The sequence below is a fragment of the Poecile atricapillus genome, chromosome Z (assembly GCF_030490865.1).
Source record: "Poecile atricapillus isolate bPoeAtr1 chromosome Z, bPoeAtr1.hap1, whole genome shotgun sequence".
Taxonomy (NCBI): domain Eukaryota; kingdom Metazoa; phylum Chordata; class Aves; order Passeriformes; family Paridae; genus Poecile; species Poecile atricapillus.
The window spans coordinates 123,901,327-123,907,781 of NC_081289.1; the positions used below are offsets into that span (position 1 = coordinate 123,901,327).

Below are 6,455 nucleotides of genomic sequence, written 5' to 3' on the forward strand. Positions count from 1 at the left end.
GGTGTATGCTTAAATTACATTAAAGGCAAGAGAACACAGGCCTGAACTTTTGGCTCAAGGTTGCTTAACCATAAAGTAAAAGAAAAAATATGACTAAAACCCAAATCTACTAAGAGAACAGTTGTTTGAAGGCATATAGAACAGTGAAAGCTTTCTAAACATTATTTCAACTGTTACTCATTTTCATCTACTTAAAAAGACAAGCCAAATCATAATTTGAAATGCTATACTGGAAATCAAAAAGTACTAACTACTCAAAGCTGCACTGAAAGTCCTAAACTACATCTGAATAAAAGACCTGAGACAGCTGTGCAATGCCATCAGGTAAAGTACTGACTGTGTACTATGTAGTCAGTGTATAGAAAGTTCTTTTTTTCTGTGAAACACTTTTTTTACACTGTAAAGCAACACCAGTAGACAGGGCTGGAACAGGGAACATCTGACAGCTCTTTTCCACACCATTTTTTCTAGTGTCTCAGTCATCAAGTCCTTTGAAATATGACTAACTGGCAAGCTAAGAAGTGTTTATAAGAATGCATATGGACTTTCTGTGCCAGTGAATGAACCTGATCCCTAATTTGTATGTGGCTCCTCTTCAGTCCATCAGGTTCCTGCAGCATGTTGCACAACATCTCTCGTGACAGAACACAAGAAAATCTTAACTTCTTGAAGAACTTCCTTATCATCCCTTGTAACCAGTTTTCGTTGTAGGAAAGAATTATCTGAGCCTGAATTAGACTTCCTATTTCAAAAGGCTTGCATGTAAGTATTTATTTTAAAACTTGCAAATCTATCCACTTGTATTAGGCGCCCAGCTCCCACCAAAGTTTTAATTAGAATTTCCCACAGCCACTTCTGAAAAACTGAACTATGCTGCCTACCTGATTGTCCTGGGGTGACTTTATGATACTGGTATCCCAAATCGTCTGGTTTATGTTATATATTAAGTTCTGCACCTTTAAGACTGGCTCTGAGAGCAAGAGAGGGGGAAGAAGAAGCGCAGAAGAAGCTACCAAATGTCACAGGCTTTGCCATTAACATGATTAGTTTTACTGATATTTAATTTTGCCTCTTCTACCAGAGAAAAGTCTACTGACAAAAACTGGGGAAAAAGTACAAATATCAATGTATCAACTAAATAGCAGAGAAGCCTTTAGAAAAGCAAGTATTTCTCCTGTTTCATGTAGCAAGAGAAAAAAAATGCACTTACACAGATTTGATCCAAGTGTTATGATTAATACAAATGTTTCCAATCAAAACCAACTATGCACATAGCAAAGCCTTCTAGAAAATTACCACTTTGACTACTTTAAATACTCTGAAATATTTATTTTCTTTTTAAAGAAGGTTCAACAAGTCCTCTGCTACAACTACTTATTTAACTCCTATTGCCTATGGGCATTTTGGCAGCCAATGAAGTCTCCTAAACACTGCATAATTCAACTGACTTGACCTACTCCTCTGATCTTTTATTATCAAATATATCATAGAAACTTTATGGCCATATATTTAAAATGACTACTTCTGTCTTTTATGCATCTTTTGAAAATAAAGAACTGGAAATGTTGCGGTAACATAAGAAGTTGTTATGACAATTTTAAAGCATATTTTAAAAACTCAAAACATTAGAAAAACTCAGTGAAGTTATGGTAGCAAAGTTTCCTTAGATCCAGTTTTCCTTGGGGCTCAAGAGCTGCAGTACCTGTTCATACTCACTTATCAGCACCACCCTCAGTACAGAGTCCCCAGCATGTGACCTCCTGATCTGTGGTTTCTGAACCTGGAGACACTCCTGTGAATCAGCCATTCTGAACTTCTGGGATTCATGCTTTTTTCTATTGTTACTATGTATCAGGTTCAGGGATGAACAGAGTTCAAGAACTTTGCAGATAGACCTAACACAGGGACAAATATCAGTTTCCACACTGCTCAGTAACACCACACTGTATCCAAAATGCCCTCTTAGAGTGTTTTGCTAAGATCCTGTAGAAAAAAATTCCCTTGACTCCAACTGAAGTAATGCACTCAGGCATTTTGACTCAAACTAACTTAAGCTGATTGGTCCTCAAATATATAGCTTGGACACCATCTTAAATAGATTAAAACAAACAAACTTAACACTTCAGGGAAGAAACACAATCATATTTGAGATGATGTATTACTGGATTTCCATTTGGCTGGTAAAATGGAAAAGGAGGAAGAAATTTTGTAAGAGAACCAATATTAATTTGGTTTTTATTTACTGTCTAAGAGCTCGATGCCACTAAAAGATTCCTAAGTTTAGGCAGAATTCCAGTCTCTCAGCAGAATGCTTTATGTTGGGCATTTCAGCAAAAATTTAGAATTCAACAAAAATATTCAAGACATTCCTACAAATTTAGGTGGAAAAGGAAGGCGACATGATATCTTCCCCTTCTCTCTGCCTTCTTCCCCTGTTAAAAATGACACCTGGCTCCCACTTCACTAGTACCCAAGTGTTTCCTCCCACACAAACTATCATGCCTTCGGTGCTGGAGAATAAAAACTTCTACACTGCATATGCATGCACTGTGATACCAGAGGGATGGGCTGGTTACTGGTACAGCATCCCTAATATGACATGCAAAGATTTTCTTCACCTTTATATTAACAAATTTATTACCCATATCTCCTTGCACTGCAATCTCTCTAATACTAATTCCAAAGAGAATCCACTGGAGAAATAGTGCCTAACACAAGCTTCCCTCCCGCTGCAAGATAAGCTTAGTAGATAAAAGCGCTGACTAACATACTCGGGGAGACTCTGAAATAATGAGAATTGAGGGGTGAGCGGGGAAGTTTGCTTGCAGACCGACTCTTCTCCCCACTAGGTGTCTACACACCTGTGACTCAAACTGCAGCTTTCTCTGAAGTGCGCTCTCTAAGCGGAGACAACCAAGTACCACATTAGAACACTATTATCTTCAAGAAAGTGAGGTTCGTGATATACTTTTATACCACTTCCACTCTGAAATAATTATTTTGAATCTGTGGAGATTCTATCGCAAGTCTTTGAACGAGTCCAAATACATGCACATTGAGTAAGTGCTTAGAGTATTCTGAGCACTGTATATCACATCTCATTCTGAAGCATCTCAAAGACCCTATAAAGGCTGCAGACTATGGACGAAGGCAGCTAAGCATCAAGACCACTTCTGTAGAATAATTAAATTAAGAATGATAATTAAAAAACTTAGGAAAGCAGTACAGCCTGAACTTTCGTGCCGCTGAAGAGGCCGGCAGGTTAACCACTCCGGAGCCCTGCACCAACAGCAGCCGCTCGCTCTCCGGGTGCCGGGCAGCCCCTCCACCGCCGGGGCAAGGCTGCACCGTGCCGACGCTCCCTGGCGGCGATGGCGGAGCTCCCCGCACGAAGGACGCGGCGCCGACCGCTCCCGCCCCAGCGCTCCCTACGGACGCCCCTTCCGCCGCCCTGGGGGCTGTATCCCGGTGCGGACACCGGCTCGGCTCCCCACGCCTCCCGGGACCGGGGCTCCCGGGCGGCCCCGCGGTGGCCGCGGCGCGCCGCTCGCCCTGCCCGTCCAGGAAGCGCCGGGCCGAGCCGTCCCCGGCCGCGGGGGAAGAGGCTGCACCGTCCACGGGGCTCGGCCTCGGCCACAGCGGATGGCCGGCCCCGGCCTGACGCGCCGGAGGGCTCGGAGCCGCCACAGCCCGCCCCGCGAGAGGGAAAAAGTTGCGCGGGGCGGCGCTGCCGCTCGGACTGTCACCCCGCAGGGGCGGCCGCTGCCCCGGTTCCGGGCGGCCGCACGGCCTCGTACCGCCCCCTCCCGCCCCGCTCCCCTGCCCCGGCAGCCGCCCGAGGGGCAGCACCAGCTGCAGCGGATGCAGCGGGACTCGCTTTACCTCAGCGGCAGCAGCGGTGGCAGCGCTGGCAGCAGGAGCGACGGGGCCGTCACCACCTCCCTCCCACCGCCGGGCAGCAGCTGCCGCCGCGACGCCCCGCTCTCCGTCGTGCACCCGTCCCGCCGCTCTCCCAGACCCGCTACCCCGACCGCGCTCGCCGCCTCAGCGCCTCGGCGACGCTGTGCCCGCCGCCGGCTCTGCCCCCGCCCCGCCCTCGGCGCCTCCGCCAACCCGCTGTGGCACCGCCCCGCCGCGCCCGCTGACTGACGGCGGCACCGCCCGCCCCCCGCTCCGCCGCCGGGCTCGCCGCATCCCGGTCCGTGGCCCGGACGCCGCTGGGCTCCTCGCAGCTCCCTCCCGTGGCCAGGGGCCTTTGGGTCGCCGTCCTCTGGCGCGGCGCCCAGCGATGCCGACGAGCCTCCGGCGCCGCCTCAGCCCGGGGAGGCCGGTCCAGGCCGAGAGGCGGCAGCGAGAAGAGCACGTGCTTCTGCCTAGTTCCTCGCTGGGGATTTTCCTCCTCTCTTTTCCTTCCCGCCCGTCCCATATTAATGTGGTGTGTCACATTGGTGAATTGTGAAGTTGGTGAAGTCCAGAACAAAGCCAGACACCGTGCCCGGCTGTGTGCGGAGCAGGGCCGTGCAGTCCAGCCAGCCGTCCTCCCTCGATGGCCTGCCTGGGGCTCCCGCCGCGGGACTGCTCGCCCGGGGCCGCCTGGCAGCGCTGGGCAGTGGCCACACTCCTCCGCATGGCCCTGCCAGCCCAGTCCACCGGGAGCCGCGGGCCACACGGCCCTCAGCCTCAGCCTGGGTGGAGGTGACAGCTGTCTGCAGCAACACGGACCGCCAGCTGATAACACTGATTACCAGTGCCTGAGTTTGAAAGGCTCCGTGCAGTGCAGAATAAAATAGTTTATTCCCTGCTGCAAGGGGCACACCACCTCGAGTGGATCTGACAACACGAGGGTGTGGCACAACATCAGGAGCTTGCAGTAAGACAGTGGTGTTGCAGATGTATCTACTGCGTTGGGATGGATCTCTGTCTAGATACTAAGTATATGTACAAGTGTTACCACGATTATCACTTTGAAAGACGACGAAGTGGTCTAAGCAAAGACAGAACACATCCAGGGTGGCAGGGAAGGAGTGGGAGGGCAGCCATGCAAGAAACAAGGTAAAGGTTCATGGAGGCCTATGGTGTGAACACAAAAACAGGGGGTTGACCTGTTTAAAAGCAGCCAAAAGGGAGATAACACAGAACTTCCAAAGTGTTTGCTGCAGAAAGACTGCAAGGATCAGGCCTTGAAATACCTTATAAGAAACTGTACATCTGGTAAAATAAGACAGTCTGAACTTTAATAATCTGAAGAAGAGTATGTATAGTCCAGGCAGGAGGGAAGAGTTTTCTTGTTTCAATTTGACATTATGAAACAGTGGATTAGCTTATGATCCGATCATGGACAACAGAAAGAGAAAGTGGACCAGTTTTACTACAAGCTTCTGTCAGATGCAGTAGATCAGGTTTTGGAATCCTTAGAATTTTGGAGGTATTTATCTGGAAAAATGTCCTAAAAAAAAAAAAAAAATAATTCACTGTACTGAGTATGAGGGTAAATATGGGAATCAATAATTAGTTACAATTCCTTTAAAAGATGCTCTTCACTGGCCTGTTATTCTTTGCAGAAGATTTTACTTGTTTCTCCGTTGTGTTCCTAATTTTTCAAACTTCCAAGAGTCACTAGAAAGATGTTTCCTGGCATACATTAATGATTTTTGCATTGATTCATTAAGATCCAGTTTGCTTCAGGACTGTAGGTGGGACAAGATGACAGCATCCAAGGCCTATAGGGTAATGGTGTGGATCTGACTCCACAAGGGTGTGAAAGAGCCCTGAAAGGCTGTGTCCTTGAAGGTCCGGGACCCATACCCTGGAAGATGGTAAAAATTACTCCAGTAGTCTATCTAGCAACCTAAAGAAACAGAATGACTTTTTGAACTAAAACTTCTTTTGGAGTAGAGATTGCTGTTTGTACACAAGCAAATGCATTGCTATAATTTAAATAGCGAACAGTAAAACTTTTGTGGGAAATGTCAGCTCATATAGGGCTTTTTTGGGGGGGTGTTTGTTTTTGTTTTTTTTTTCAGGATTGAAAATGCAGGCAGCAGCAGAATTAAGAAATAATGTTCCATTTTTCTGTCCAGACTGCTGTCCCTGGCATTTGCTAGTGTTGAAGGCAAAACCAGCATGGATTTTGGAGGCGATTAGGTAGACCGGCTGGCTAGAATGCCAGTCCTGGGCACTGATCTAACCATGGGTATTTAGGGAAACTAAAAATCTCTTGAGTAGTTTTTCTCAGCTGGTGAGACTAGACTTGTCCCACAGGTGAAATGCAGGGCTAGTCGATGTCTGTGCTCTTTCCCTGCTGGTGTGGTATCTGTCAGTGGAGGGGAAAGTCTCTGGGGGAAATTACAGGACCCCCTTCTTGCTTCCCCTCTGCCCCTCCCAGGGCATCTGGGTCATTCTATTCTTTACAGGTTTTCTTCCCTGAAATTGATTTTTGATTTCACCTTGAGCAT

General features: G+C 47.7%; 1 protein-coding gene across 2 annotated transcripts in view; it reads right to left on the reverse strand.

Annotated features, from left to right (window-relative positions):
* PIK3R1 (phosphoinositide-3-kinase regulatory subunit 1) overlaps window positions 1-4,044 on the reverse strand; it is a 62,412-nt gene extending 58,368 nt beyond the window's left edge. Inside the window, exon 1 of one of the 2 annotated variants that reach the window (XM_058864145.1) lies at window positions 3,883-4,044. The gene's annotated coding sequence lies outside the window, so the exon portion shown is untranslated. Of the gene's footprint in view, window positions 1-3,226; window positions 3,358-3,882 lie in introns of those variants that run through there. The other variant, XM_058864148.1, reaches the window with a different exon arrangement.
* Between the last annotated feature and the right edge of the window lie 2,411 nt (window positions 4,045-6,455).